General features: G+C 43.9%; 1 protein-coding gene across 2 annotated transcripts in view; it reads right to left on the bottom strand.

Annotated features, from left to right (window-relative positions):
• GADD45A (growth arrest and DNA damage inducible alpha) overlaps positions 1-11,853 on the bottom strand; it is a 49,331-nt gene extending 37,478 nt beyond the window's left edge. The window contains exon 1 of one of the 2 annotated variants that reach the window (XM_061633384.1): positions 11,058-11,853. The gene's annotated coding sequence lies outside the window, so the exon portion shown is untranslated. The remainder of the gene's footprint in view (positions 1-11,057) is intronic. The other variant, XM_061633382.1, reaches the window with a different exon arrangement.
• Positions 11,854-15,847: the final 3,994 nt, after the last annotated feature.

Raw genomic sequence — 15,847 nt, 5'->3', positions numbered from 1 at the left:
CTGGATAGCTGAAATACCAGACAATATGAGAGTGTTAGTTCATGCCGGAAAAGTTAGGGCTAAGTTTCTCATTCAACACCAGATTGCTGCATTGTCTCTTTTTACTGCTTAATATGTCAGATTATATACCCAGCAACTGTTTTGTTGTACTGATCAATTTGATGATGTAAGAAGTAATATTACACATGATAACTTTATGTTGAATTGAAGCCAGCTGGGACTCTGTGTAACAGACCAAATTTAGGGAGAAGGGTTTGCAAACCTGTATGACAAATGTTTTTAAAATTAAAATTCAAAAATGGAAGTTATCACTTGACCCCATCCCAAATAGACTTTCTATTGGCTTTCTAGGCCAAGCCTCGCAACCTTTTTGGACAGGGGGCACATTTTGAATGTTGAGAGGTCTTAGTGTGCCATCACAAAATGGCTGCCATAGGGATGTAGGGGGGACAGCATAACACAAAATGAGAGTACAATCACTGTTGCTTCTCTCTCCTCCCCCCAACTCTGGATAACCTCATGTTTGCCATGGGAAGTCACCTATGTTCCACTGGTCCCCATTGACTAGAGATAGAGCTGTTAAAGGCATAAGAACCCTGTTTTTCCCAATGCCAATCCTAAACTAAATCCTAGATTGCCATTCTGTACCCACCTACCTGAGAGTAAGCCCAATACACAAAAGGCCAGCTCTCAGGCCTCCGGATGCTGCTCCTAAATGCCAGATCGGTGCATAATAAGATCTCCCTCATTCATGATTTAATTGTGGATGAGGCAGCCGATCTGGCATGTATAACCTAGACCAGGGTGGGTGAGCAGGGAGGAGTCAGTCTCTCCCAGCTATGTCCACCAGGGTACCTGGTCCAGCATCAGGGTAGACCTGAGGGTCGGAGCGGACGGGTTGCTGTGGTCTATAGGAGCTCCATCTCCCTCTGCAAGCACCCTGTCCATGTGACCACTGGTCTGGAGTGTTTGCACCTTATGTTGGGTCAATGGGACAGACTGGGGATTCTGTTGGTGTACCGCCCACCCTGCTGCCCAACAGACTCCCTAGCTGAGCTGACGGAGGTGGTCTCGGGTGTACTGTTGAGATCCCCCAGACTGTTGGTTCTGGGGGATGTCAACATTCATGCCGAGGCTGCCTTATCCGGGGCGGCTCAGGATATCCCAATATGCCATTGGCCCACCACATGTAGCAGGGCATACTCTAGATCTGGTTTTTGCAACTGAACATGGAGTTGGTGATCTGAATGTGGGGGGCCTTACATCAGTCCCTCTGTCATGGACAGATCACTGCTTGCTGAAGTTTAGACTCACAGCAGCTTTTCCCCTTTGCAAGGGTGGGGGACCTATTAAGTTGGTCCGCCCCCAGAGACTAATGGATCCAGATGGTTACCAAAGGGCTCTGGGGAGTTTTCCGGCTGATAGGGCTGGTGCTCCTGTTGAAACACTGGTTGAACTGTGGAATACAGAAATGACCCGGGCTGTTGACATGATTGCTCCTGAGTGCCCTCTCCTGTGTAGACCTTGTCCGACTCCATGGTATACCCCAGAGATGAGAGCGATGAAACAATATCGGAGACGGCTTGAGTGCAGATGGAGATGAACTCCTGATGGATGCAATTATACACTGGTAAGTGCCTATGGTAAGCTGTATTTAGGGGCAGTAAGGGCAGCAAAAAAACAATATTTTGCTGCCACTATCGAATCATCACTCTGCCGCCCAGCAGAGCTCTTCAGAATTGTCCGGGGGCTATTACACTCTGGCCCCAGGGACAAGGTAGAACCATCTGAGGCCCACTGTCATGAATTTGCTAGGCACTTCCAGGATAAAATCTTTAGCATCCGCCAGGACTTAGACTCCAGTGTTATAGCAGATGAATCAAGCGAGGTATCCAGAGCACAGCCTTGTCCCAATTTCTTGGATGAGTTTCAGTTGGTGCAGCTTGAGGACGTTGACAAGGTGCTTGGACAGGTTCATGCAACCACTTCTGTGCTGGATCCTTGCCCTTCTTGGCTAATAAAAGCTAGCAGGGATGGAACAGCCAGCTGGGCCAGGGAAGTGATTAATGCCTCTCTGTGAGAGGGGGTGGTCCCTGGCTGCCTGAAAGAGGCAGTAGTGAGGCCACTCCTGAAGAGACCCTCCCTGGACCCAGAAAATCTTAATAACTATAGGTCGGTAGCAAATGTTCCAATTCTGGACAAGGTCCTTGAACGAGTGGTTGCGGGCCAGCTCCAGACACTCTTGGATGAGACCAATTATTTGGATCCATTTCAGTCGGGTTTCAGGCCTGGTTTTGGCACTGAAACAGCCTTGGTCGCCCTGTATGATGACCTTTGTCGGGAGAGAGACAGGGGGAGTGTGACTCTGTTGATTCTCCTTGATCTCTCAGCGGCTTTCGATACCATCGACCATGGTATCCTTCTGGGGAGACTGGCTGAGTTGGGAGGGGGAGGTACTGCATTGCAGTGGTTCCCTCCTACTTGGCAGGTCGCCTCCAGAAGGTGGTGCTTGGGGAACATTGCTCGGCACCCTGGACTCTCCAGTATGGGGTTCCGCAGGGGTCAGTTCTGTCCCCCATGCTGTTCAACATCTACATGAAACCGTTGGGTGCGGTCATTCGGAGCTTTGGAGTGCATTGCCATCAGTATGCTGATGACACGCAGCTCTATTTCTCCTTTTCATCTTCTTCAGGTGAGTCTGTCAATGTGCTGAAAAGTTATGTGCCTGGCTGCGACAATGGACTGGATGAGGGCTAATAAACTGAGGCTCAATCCAGACAAGACTGAGATGCTGCTAGTGGGTGGTTCTTCTGACCGGATGGTGGACGCCCAACCTGTCCTGGATGGGGTTGCACTCCCCCTGAAGGAGCAGGTTCATAGCTTGGGGGTTCTTCTAGAACCATCCCTGTCACTTGAGGCTCAGGTAGCCTCGGTGGCATGGAGTGCCTTCTACCAACTTTGGTTGGTGGCCCAACTACATCCCTATCTGGACAGGGATAACCTGGCTTCAGTTGTCCATGCTCTGGTAACCTCCAAGTTAGATTACTGCAATGCGCTCTACGTGGGTCTGCCTTTGAAGATGGTTCAGAAACTGCAGCTTGTGCAAAATGCAGCAGCCAGATTGGTAACAGGGACTAGACGGTCTGAACATATAAAACCAATTCTGGCCCACTTGCACTGGCTGCCTGTATGTTTCCGAGCTCAATTCAAGGTGCTGGTTTTGACCTCTAAAGCCTTACACGGCTTGGGACCACAAGACCTGATGGAACGCCTCTCCCGATACAAACCCACCCGTACACTGTGTTCAAGATCAAAGGCACTCCTCCGGGTGTCTACTCCAAGGGAAGCTCGGAGGATGGCAACAAGGGAGAGGTCCTTCTCAGTGATGGCCCCCAAATTATGGAATAATCTTTCCGACAAGGTGCGCCTGGCGCCAACACTGTTATCTCTTCGGCACCAGGTCAAGACTTTCCTCTTCTCCCAAGGCATTTTAGCATGTGTTTTATACTGTTTAAATTTTTTAATTATGTTTTAAATTGTTTTTATAAGATCTGTTTTAAATTGTATTTGTAAACCACCCAGAGAGCTTCGGCTATAGGGCAGTATACAAGTATAATAAATAAATAAATAAATAGACTTACTTCTGAAATAGACATGTATACCATTGCACTGTAAGTAATATAGTGAATTCTTAGGCATTTGGGAATGACTCCATTCCTCATATAAAAGCAAATTATCTACCAACACAGCATCTAAATGGTACAGAGTGTTTAAATCTAGAGAAAAATTGGAGCAATAGACAAAAAAGGGTTATAAATTAGAAAATTGGAACCACTTGTCAGTCAAGCATAGAAGAAATGAAGGTATTTTTAAATCTGAGTAAAAAGCAAACTCTTTCCAGGATGGTAAAAATGACAAGGCACATAGAACCTTAGTTATCCAGTTTCTAAGTGCCCTGTTCAGGCCATTTCAAACATTCAAATTGACTTAAACAGCAGGTTTGCTAGACTATCCCTGATTTGGAGGCACTCCAAGTTTTTCTGTTTTCATTGTAAGAGGGAGTCCTGCCTCTTTTTTTAAAAGTCTAAAACTTTCTGGACTAGCAAAGACAGAGCTTGGAAGATTACTTTTAAAAAGTAATAAATTACAGTTACAGTTACATGGCCCAAAAAAGTAGTAATTACCGTCACAATTGCAATTGCTCTGAAAGTAACGGATTACTTTACCTTTCCTCCAAAGTAATCTCTACAATTACATTTCAGTTACTTTAAAAAAAACCGCCTGCAAGGTTCTGGCCTTGGCTGCTGCACATCTAAGTGGCCTAAAACAACATTAAAAATAAACAAACACATACAGAGATAGTAGAATAATTATTTTTATCCATAATATAGCAATGGTGGTCTCTCCGCTGGTAAGGGAGGTGGGGAGGGAGGCAGAAACCACTACTCAGATCTTTGCATGTCAAACCAAGCGCAACACCCCCCCACTCAGCCAGCCAGCATAATCTCTCTCACTTAACTACCTCCCAGACCCTGCCCTGCCACCAACTAAGGGACACTCACTCAAGCAAACATTTTCCCCTGAGATGCAAAGAAGTTAAAATACTGCAAATGCAGCACAGTAGCCAGAGAGGGTGGTGGAGGCCACTTTGTGTGCCAAGTGCAAACACAGTATTCACACAACACACACACACACATTGTCATCTTTCACCTCCACAGTTCTTTATCTCTATTCTGCTGCTGCCTCCTTCTCCTCCTTTATCCATGTTTTTGCCCTCCAGCTCCTTTTCCCCTCCACTCCATTCTTCACCACCACCATTCATTTTTAAAAACAATTGTTTTCTCCACTCCACCCTGTCTCACTGTCCACCTCCTCCCTCATTGCCTCCTACCTACCCACAGAACATGAGGGAAGAGCAATGCTGCACAGAAGCCCAGTTTGAGGCACATGATTTTCATCCACAAATCAGAGGAGCAGAAGACTTCCCCTGCTCCCCCCCAAGTAATGCCCAAAAGTAATTCTGGAAATGTTATAATTACTCCACAAAAGTAGTAAAACTACTCCTAGTTCTATTACAATCAAAATGTAAAGGAATTACCCACTCGTTACTCAAAAAAGTAATGAATTACAAGTAATTCGTTACTTGTAACTACTGCAATTACTTGCAAGCTCTGAGCAAAGAGTACTCTGCAACCTAGCCATCTCCCACTTTTGCTGACTGCTGAAAATGAGAGTCTGAGCTTTTAAAAATGGAAACCAGAATGTCAAACTGGCCAAACCTTAATAATCTTGGCAAACAAGAGCTGGTTGAGATTTTGTGAATCAGGCTAATTCAGGGGTGAGGAACCTGTGGCCTGAGGGTTGAATGCAGCCCTTAGCCTAGTTTCATGCCCCCATGCTGTAATCCCCACTGAACAGCCATACACACACACACACAAGCTGCTGTTTGCTACCAGGGGGCATCTTGCATTGGCAAAGGAGCTGATATGGAACCAATTTAGTAACAGTGGTGATAGAACAAGGTAGGTACTGCAAACTCTTGCCAATGGTTTTTCTATTTTCATTGTGAGCCAAATTTGTTCTGACTTCACTCCTGTTCTTTGTTTCCAGAAGCATTTGAGAAGGTAATTATTGCATTCTTAGATATCAATATAAAGCAGGAAACATGTTTTAAATTTGTGATTCAAATACTGTCATGAGAATCTTCACAAGTGCCTTACATTGCACAAAAGTGAACAAGAGTTCACACACACACTAGGGTTGGGGGAGAATATCCGCTAAATTGGAGTTGGTACTGGATTTCAACTGAATTCAACAGTTCGCTATCCTTTTGGACCGGCACTGATTTCTTGTGGAGGGCTGCGGCTGTAATCAGCATGGATTTTGCGGTTGCGGCTACAATTAGCAAATTTACCCCCCTAGTTTACATAATTATCTTCATAATCAAAGCTGCTGCATTCATAACTCTAGGTATGATAATAGTTGCCATTTGTCCATTATATATTACAAAAAAAGTGTTATTATCGCAACATAATGTCTGGTCTGCCCTAGGTTATATATGTCATCAGTGATAATTCTCAAATCATCCTGCAATTTCATGTTTTTCAAATAACATCTCAGAGCATTCTGAATCTACATCCTCTTGCGTGAAAAACATTACAATGATGAGACTGCCCCACACTACCTGCCCCACCCCACCCCACCCGTGCCCCGCTTTAATTGCAGCTGTCCTGAGCTAACCAAGGTGCTCTCTCTCTCTCTCTCTCTCTCTCTCTCTGTGTGTGTGTGTGTGTGTGTGAAAAAATGTATAAGGTGGTACCAGTGGTGGTGGTGCTGCTGCAGTACTACTGACAAACTAATTCGAGAACAGTGAATAGCGAAAGGGAGGGAAATCATTAAGCAGCACATTGGCATTTATCTGCCTCATTTATATGTAAATGGGGGGGGGGAACCACATGGAACACTGTGACCATTCACATAAGCTACCTAAAAATTACACAGGTTTTTTCCTGCCGCCAAAAAACCACGTGAAACATTGATAATTCACGTAAGCTACCTAAAAATTATGCAAATGCTTTCCTGCCACCAAAAAAACATGTGGAACACTGTGATCATTCATGTAAGCTACCAAAAAATTACTCAATTTTTCCCACCGCCAAAATAACATGTTGAATACTGTCATCATTTACATAAGTACTTACATTAATAATTACAAAAAAAAATTCCCACCCCAAAAAATCCCACGTGGATCAAATCACCCAAAAAACACACACAGCAGATTGAATTGGCAAGTGCCAGAGCAAGAGGGAACAAAAAAAAAAGCGGATCAGGATCAAACAGACTATCGGAATATAAGTGGATCGGAACTATGCAGTGAACCCCATCCCTAACACACACACACAAATCTTGGTGCACCATATCTGTCAGAGATGTGCGGAGGATTATAGGTAGTCTTCATTTCTTCCAAGACAATTTATCAGAGAAATGGGAAAAATTAGTGTGGAAGGGCTAAAAAGACTAAAGGGCATTCTTAATTTGGTGTTGATGCTACTGGCCATGCTGGTCAACTAGGGGCCCCTGCAGACTGGTGTTTTGTCGTGAGTGTCTGCTGCAACATGGTATTGAGCATTAGTAGTGGATTTATTCTGCTTTTGTTTGTTCTGCAATGCTTCCCCAGTGCTACCACTAGGGATGGAAAGATCTGTCTGTTTCAGTTCTCTCAGTTTCTCATTTTTCCAACGTTAAATTCAGTTCTCTACATTTCTGCAGCGATCTGTGAATTTTTTTTAAAATCCTCATTAAATGTCTCCACCATTTTAGTGTGAATTTCTCCAAATAAACACATTTTTGTAGGCAGTTTTAACAAAGGTACACATTTTTGCAAACCATTCTAATCATTTCATGCCTTTTTGCATGTGATTTTCACTCATGTATTCATTTTTATGCACACTTTCCCCTAATATATGCATTTTTGTAAATGTTGTTTAGTTGGCGAACTACAGGCTTATCCACATGGGAGCCTAACTTCATACTAAAGAAGCTGCTTTTACCATCGTAATAGATTTTCAAGGTCCACACTTCTTGCTCAATGGTAGCTTCCAATCCTTTGTTTTCCATTCACACAAGTAGGCGTTCCTGTCTAAAGGTTTAGTGTCTGTGTTTCCTTGTGGTCCTGACCCCAATTTTACATGTTTACTCCCTCCGGAGTATCGATATTTTATGGAAGGCAACAATTCCCTCAGTTGCAATCCCCATGATGGTTTGGGCTTCAAGGCTGAAGAGGGGAGAGCGCCTGGGCGTGCAATTGACAGGAAACGATGAAACTGGCTAAACCCCCCTCCCCTTCTCCATTGACCAAGCCAGAGTGAATGGTGGACGGGGGGGAGTGAGTGAAAGGCAAAGTAGGCAGCAGCTGCAACAGCTTTTGCAGGCAGCAGGTGCAATGAAAGCATCCTGGGGAAAAGGCTGGGGGGAAAAGGGGAGTTCTGTACCTGGGAAAGTGGGGATAGGCATCCCCTGGCAGGATGAAATACAGTGGCTATTCTGATTAGATACTGTGGAAACGGAGCCCATCGCTGGTTACAAGGTGTGAAGGAAGGAAGTTTACTGGGGGAGAAAGGGGGGAAAGAAAGGAGGGCTGCAGCAAACTCCTATGGGGTAGGACAGAGCAGTCAGTCGGAAGTGGCTGGATAAGCCACCGGAAACAAAATGGAAATCACTGGAGAGTTACAGTGGGCAGAGAAAGAGGAACCACTGAAGTAAGGATTCACCAGCCCACTAAAAATCATCAAAGCAAAGCGCCTACAAGGAGGAGCACAGCGCAGCTGAGACAGTGTTTCTTTCCCTTTTCATATTATCAGCGGATTGGATTAATACGTATTTACTGAGGGAAAACTGTGTAATAGCTTCTGTTTGCCAGTAACGTCATGTGAACCATGTGAATTAAAAGGGGATGTGAGTAGCACCAGACACATGGTAAATCACCATGTAGATGGGCCCTGCATCCCAAAATTCTAATAAATGCCAATTTTGAAGGATGGCTGTGTTTCGGTTCTCATATTGTTTCGGAAATTGCAAATTTGATAAATTCTGCTTGAAATGCAAACTGAATCAAAATTCTCACCCATCCCTAGCTACCACACGATTGCTATTTGAAAGGGCTATAATGCAACAAAATCAAGACAAAATCAACCAGAACATTTGTGGCATGAAATGTTACCAGATTTCTGCAGGAAGTTAAGGGATATGCACTGATTGGAAATGAAGCAGTGTGTTCAGACCAAAACATTTGCAGGCGCAAACAGTTTAATAGCAGGATCGTATGTGACCCTGATAGCATCATGAGCACAAATCACCATGAATGTACAAAAAGAAGGATATCTGGAGGGGCCCAAGAAGTTGTCTTCTTTCCTCAATTGAACATAGGTTTTCATATTCAGTATGGAGGCTCCTGGGCCTTTCTCCTATAGAAGAAAGAATTTCTCCCTAAGTGGTGTACAGTGGTAGAAGTTGCTGCAATGGCTCCCTTCTTCATGACAAGGAGAAGCATGAGGACCCTGTTTTGTTCCAAGTGTGAGAGACAGGAATTTAAAAAGGAAATTCTGCAAGAAGAAAACTAGGGTTGTGTACACATTGTCTGCTTAAAATGCAGCTAGATCATTCTCAATTCGGATCAAAGCTGGTTTGGGGGGAAATGCATCAAAACGCAGTATTTCATGAGTTTGCAGGCTGGCAAAAAATAAAATGCATCTGCACAGACCCCCCCCAACACCCCACCATTGCGATGATTGGTTCAATTTTCCCAGGCTTATTCTCACACGTGCAAAAGTGCAAATACGTGATTGGCTGGAATGAGAAGGGGCAAGGGGAAACACCCAAGAAACGCCCATCAGCTGTAAAGTCCACGGTATTGCATCCTAACTCCTGAAGGCACAGCGGATGATTCCCGATTTTAAACAGCAAATCGCATTTTTACCGGTATTGCAAGGAGTGGATTTAACCCGCGAAAATGCGTAACAGCGCAAGACGTCATTTGGACGACCAAAAAATAATGAACACACATAGCGGGAGTGTCACACATTTTGCAGTCGTCTGGATGAGGGTTGTGTGGAACACAGAAGCAGCCTGATCCCTGCTCAGAAGCCCTGCAATTCACAAGGCACAGAAGTGTGGAAAACTCAGGAGTTTATTACAATGGATGGAGAGTGGGGAGGTAAGAAAGTGGTCTTGAAAAAGTCTGCTACTCTTTCCCAATTCTCACATTTTCCATGGTAACCCTTGTTCAGCATCTTGAGTTCAGCCATTGCAGCTTGATGGTAAATAAAATAATCTGTAACAAACCTTGCTGGACATTTCCAGCAGCTATGACCTCACTGCAACTCTCAAACCACTTGCTCCATATTTGCCCTGTCTGCTTCAATGGAGCTGCTGTGGAATAAACAGTTCAGGCATCATGGTGGTGCAGCTTTAATAACATGCCTAAAGGACATTTTGCTTGCTTGACAGTACATGGATGCTAGGGAGAGGTGCTTCACTGTGCCAGGTAAAAACCCTCCTAGAGGGGAATGCTGCTTTTACCCTCCTTTTTCAAATGGGGACCATTTTGAGCAGTGGGAGCTGTCCGGGGAGAGGAGCCCCACACCTCTTAAAAAGTAATTGTCTGTGCACAGTTGACGTATGAGAGGTAGGAAAACCGAGGGATAAAAAGGAGTAATAAGGAACACTTACGATGGACCCCTCCAGAGTGGTTTTGTGCGTGTGTGTGTGTGTCTGTGTGTATTCTGCAACACGTCATTGATGCAAAAATAGTGCATTAGTGGTGGATTTATACTAGGCTGTTCACACACCATTCCACTTTATTAGTTGTTCTGCAGCGCTCCCCAATATTATTTCATTATTGCCAGTTAGAAGGGCACTCCTGCATTATAGCGCAACAAAACACGGGACCAAAAACAAAACAAAACCCACCTCCAGAACATTTGTGACATAAAAAGTTAACAGGATTTCAGCAGTACTACAGGACATGCACAGATTGGGAACAAAGCAGTATGTCATCCCCGAAACTTCTGCAGGTGCAAACAGGTTGGAAAGTGGGATCACGCTTAATTCCCCTGATAGCATCATGAACACAAATAACCATGAATGCCCAGTAAAGGGGATATCTGGAGGGGCTCTGTGTTTTTATGACAGGAGTGAGCAACTGAAGACAACCAACAAGACTGAAGCCCCCAAAATGCCTCACCACAGATTTAAAGTATTTAAATGATCCATCTTTCTTCCCATTAAACTCTGGGAATTGTAGTTCTGCAAGGGTGACAGGCAGGGTCTTCTAACTATTTTTAGCACCCTTAACAAGCTACAGTTCTCATAATTCTTTGGGGAACACCCCAACAGTTAAAAGTGGTATAATAGTGCTTTAAAGTATAGCGTGGATAAGCCGGAGACCAATATGGCAAGAAAGATCTTGCAATCATCATCACATTCTTCTGTGGGATGTAATATTCTGGAAGAAAAACCAACTCTCAAACATAGAATATGCCAGGAAAATAAAGAGATACCTGGCAACCCGGAGTGTCTCAGTTTCTAATATGAGAGACTACAATGAAGCTGAAGCTGATTCCTCCTTCCTGGGCTTGCACGTGGATTCTTGGCCAGGTATACAGCGTGGGGATCACACAGCTGGGAAAATGCAACCCTCTTAGCTCATTTGGCGGCTCCTGAGCTGTGTGGCTGAACATGAGAGCGTAGGCAGTTGGCCAGCTGCTTTCCTCAAAGTCTGGGTCAAGGCAGTCCACAAGGGAGGCTTGTTTGCTTTGAGCTCCTTGCTGGTTAACAGTGCTGTGAATTGAAACTGTTTACAAAGTTTTGCTTCGTGCAGAGTACTGGAGAGTGACCAATCCAAGGACGCTCCAAAGATTAATTTCTTCTGCTTGTTTGTTTACCCTCTGCACTGGTTATTAGGAAGGATGACAATGCTGAACTTGACTGCTAGGCCATGTGGTCTGGGGCTGCACAAAAGAATCTGCAGAGCAAGGAGTAGCGGGAAAGGTCACAAGGATGACAGGCTGTAGAAGCCCTTCAGCGTTGATCCTGCTGTTGGGGTTGTTACTGTTAAACCAAGCCGTTTGACCAGTTTAGGCTTGCACAGTATGCAGACTTACCCAGAGTCTACTCATTGTTCTGTTCTCCATTAATTGAGCCGGGTGTTCACAGTCCACTTGTATCAGCTGCTGCAGCTAAAGCAGTATTTTTGTGCTAGGCAACTCAGATCCTGCAACTCAGCCCCATGGTCACTTGATACTTTCCATTACTAGGCACTTAGCCTTGCAAGTACAGCTATCTGTCTGTCTCTGTCTGTCATTATTATATCCCATGTTTCCTCTAAGAAACTCAAGGCAGCGTATACGGTGCATACTGGGGAAGGGCCAAGGCTCAGCTGTTTTGCATCCAGAAAGTCTAATTCCTTGCATCTCCAGGTAGGGCTGGGAAGGACTCCTGCTAGGAAGACTAAGTGGCTGCTGCCAGTCAGTGCAATACTGACAGTGTAGACAATACTGGCAGTTAGATGGATTAATGGTCTGACTGAGGCCACATTCACACCATACATTTATTCCACTTACTCCACTTTAAACAGTCGTCGTTCCCCCCTCCCAAAGAACCCTGAACAGTGTAGTTTGTGAAGGGTTCTGAGAGTTGTTAGGAGATTCCTGTTCCCCTCACAGAGCTACAGCTTACACAGCAGTTTAACAATCAATCACTCTTCCCAGGGAACTCTGGGAACAGTAGCTCTGAGGGGAATAGGGGTCTCCTAACAACTCTGAGCACCCTTCACAAACTACACTTTCCAGGATTCTTTGGGGGAAGCCTTGACCGTTTAAAGTGGAATAATAATGGAATAAATGTATAGTGTGAATGTAGGGTTGCCAGGCTCAGGACCTGGGAATGGTTCTGTATCTTTAAGAGAAGAGAAAATTCAGCCAAGTGCAGGTTTTCTTGCAACATTACAATGGGAAAAACCACAAGGTGAAATTCTCCCTTTCCCCAGAGAATTTCACCTTGTGGTTTTTCCCATTACAGTGTTGCAAGAAAACTTGCACTTGGCTGAATTTTCTCTTCTCTTAAAGATACAGAACCATTCTCAGGCCCTGAGCCTGGCAACCCTACTCTGTACTGACTGACCTTCCTCAGTGTGGCTATTCCTATTACAGTGCATCAGAGACATGAGAAAGTGAAGTGGGTGAAATTTATCTTTCTGTGAAATTCCCAGAAGTATGAACCCTTTGAGTTAGGAGAAGTTCCATCCAGTGCTGACACAATGGGAGAGTTGGACAGGGCTTCTGCATCTTTAACAGTTATGTGATAGAGGGAATTTCAGATGTCTGTCCTCTTTTTTTTTCACATGATCACCCTAAAATTGGGCCATATGCGCAAGGGCAGCAGAATATTAGACTGAAAAAATGTTTTCAGCACACACATAGGGCTAAAGCAGATGTGGCATTAAGGCTGCAATCCCATCTCTAGTTCCCTGGGAGTAAACCCCATTGAATTCAGTAGGACTTACTTCTGAGTAGACATAATTAGGATTACAACCTAAGTGCATCTTTGCAAAAATGCATGATAAATGTCATATCTAGTCCAGCCTTTATGGACGGGGGCATAAACCGACAGCTGTTACCAGAATGAAGCTGGCATAAAGGTTTGCAACATTTCAGCCTTTGCAATCAACCCCACTTTGCAATCTCTAATTGTCGTTTAAGCTTTTTCTGATAATTCGGCTCTGCAAGGAGGGGGAAAAAAACCACAGCAGAAACTCCAAAATGTTTGTTCAGGAACTTAATGAAGCAAGAGCAGAACTGACTTGGCAGAAGCAGAGTCTGGTTTTCCTGGAAGGGAGTGACTGAACTTGCTGTACAAAATGAGGCAAACCTGCACTTCCCGGTATGTTTTTCAAGGACAAAGGCAGTTGGGTGTTTTGGTTGTGCAGATCGAGTAGGCAAAAAAAAGAAGAAAAAAAGTTAAACTCTAACAGGCAGTTAGTTATTGCCACTTCCTTAATTCTTTTGGCACCCAAGGTGTTCACCATTAACAAGAAAGGAATTAAAAATGGCAGTATGTTGTGTTGATTGTGGAGGACAAAATACAACTGCAATTAGGGCAGGGGGTGGGGAGTGTCTGAGCTGCATTCTTTAATGCCAAGCTGTAGCTTGTAAGTTTTTTCTGCATAATGTTTAATCATGTTCCTGAAAGGTCATCTGGTGCAGTCTTTCATTACCACTATTAGCCCATCTTGTGCCCTTGAACAATATCCTTTTACATCCCACAACTGGCACCACTTGGAGACATGACATTCTTCTCGTGCTGCTGGTCCACCCTCTTCAGATGCTGGAACCTTGGCAAAAAGAAACGCACAGTTTTGCATAAAGCCTGATAGAATATCCTTGTCCACTGTCATCTGATATTTTTTCCCTTGTGGTGATCCGACACAAAATGTTTCTCGTGAACTGCAGTCACCGACCACATGTTTGAAACAGGCTTGGTGTTACTTGGCCAAGTCAGCCCCCACGTCCACACATGCAAACAAAACAGAAAACTAAAAAGACATGCTGGAATGGGAAAGCAGGCAAGAGCCATGGTTTGTCTGTGGGGAAAGAGGACATATTTGAACCTTGCAGGATAAAGAGTGCACTGCATACTCCTGCCAAGAAAGCTTACTGAAGTCTGGATAACTTTTGTTTTTTTTGGAAGAGAAATGGCAGGAAAACCTACAAGTTAATTAGAAAGAGGCTGTAAAGTGCATCATGACCCAAAATATGTTTACTCAGATCATGTAAGTCCCACTGAGAGTGCATAGGACTGAAGCGTTTGTTTTGTAAAGTGCTTTATTACATTGTAAAGCGTTTTCCCTCATAGGCCACATTCACACTGTACATTTATTCCACTATTATTCCACTTTAAACAGTCATTGTTTCCCCCAAAGAATCCTGGGAAGTGTAGTTTGTAAAGGGTGCTGGGATTTGTTAGGAGCCAAATATTCCCTTTGCAGAATTACAATTCCCAGAGTTCTCTGGGAAGAAGGACTGATTGTTAAACCACTCGGGGAACTGTAGCTCTGTGAGGAGAATAGGGATCTTCTAGCAACTCTCAGCGCTCTTCACAAACTACACTTCCCAGGATTCTTTGGGGGAAACCATGACCGTTTAAAGTGGAATAATAGTGGAATAAATGTACAGTGTGAATGTGGCCATAACAACTTTATACATTAGCTAATTGACCCCAGGTCTTTTACCTCTGACCCCAGGTCTTTTACCTTGTTGTTGGACTACGACCTGGGAGACCAGGGTTCAAATCCCTACACAGCCATGAAGCTCACTGGGTGACCTTGGGCCAGTCACTGCATCTCAGCCTCAGAGGAAGGCAATGGTAAACCCCCTCTGAATACCACTTACCATGAAAACCCTATTCATAGGGTCGCCATAAGTTGAGATCGACTTGAAGGCACTCCATTTCCATTTATCTGTGCTTCATGGTTTTAAACTTTGTATGTTTTTTTAAATTGTATATTTGTTTTAATGTTCAATGTTTTTAATTTTTGTAAACCACCGAGAGAGCTTTGGCTATAAATGTAATAAATAAATAAATAAAATAATTGTTATTCCCATTTCACAGAAAGGAACTGAACTGAAAAGTCACTTGTTCAAGGCCCCAATATGGAGCTATGAATCCCCTTCCCTTAAACCTATGCCCAAGATAGGATAGCCAAGGGGGAAAAGAGGAGAGGGCCCCTGCACCTTTAATAGTTGTGTAGATGAGTGAATTTCAGGAGGTGTAACTCTCTCTTCTACCCAAATATTTAAGCTGCAGGTAGGAATGGAAAGATCTGTCTGTTCTGGTTCTCTCCATTTCTAATTTTTCCAATGTTAAATTCAGTTCTCTACATTTCTACAGTGATCTGCGAATTTTTTTAAAAAAAATCCTCATGAAAATTCTCCACTATTTTAGTGAGAATTTCTCCAAATAAGCATATTTTTGTAGGCAAAGGTACACATTTTTACAAGCTATTTCTCATCATTTCATGCCTTTCTGCATGTGATTTTCACTCATGCATTCATTTTCATGCGCACTTCCCCTAATATATGCATTTTTGTAAATGTTGTTTAGTTGACAGACTGCATCCCAAAATTCTAATTAATATGAATTTTGAAGGATGGCTGTGTTTCAGTTCTCATATTGTTTCAGAAATTGCGAATTTGATAAATTCTGCTTGAAATGTGAACTGAATCAAAATTCTCACCCATCCATCCCTAGCTGCAGGTGCCCTGTCCCCTTTCTCACCTGGTCACCCTAGTCC

The sequence above is a fragment of the Rhineura floridana genome, chromosome 6, assembly GCF_030035675.1.
Source record: "Rhineura floridana isolate rRhiFlo1 chromosome 6, rRhiFlo1.hap2, whole genome shotgun sequence".
Lineage (NCBI taxonomy): Eukaryota > Metazoa > Chordata > Lepidosauria > Squamata > Rhineuridae > Rhineura > Rhineura floridana.
Note: the sequence above shows the minus strand (reverse complement) of the source record. Positions and strands in the feature narration are given on the sequence as shown.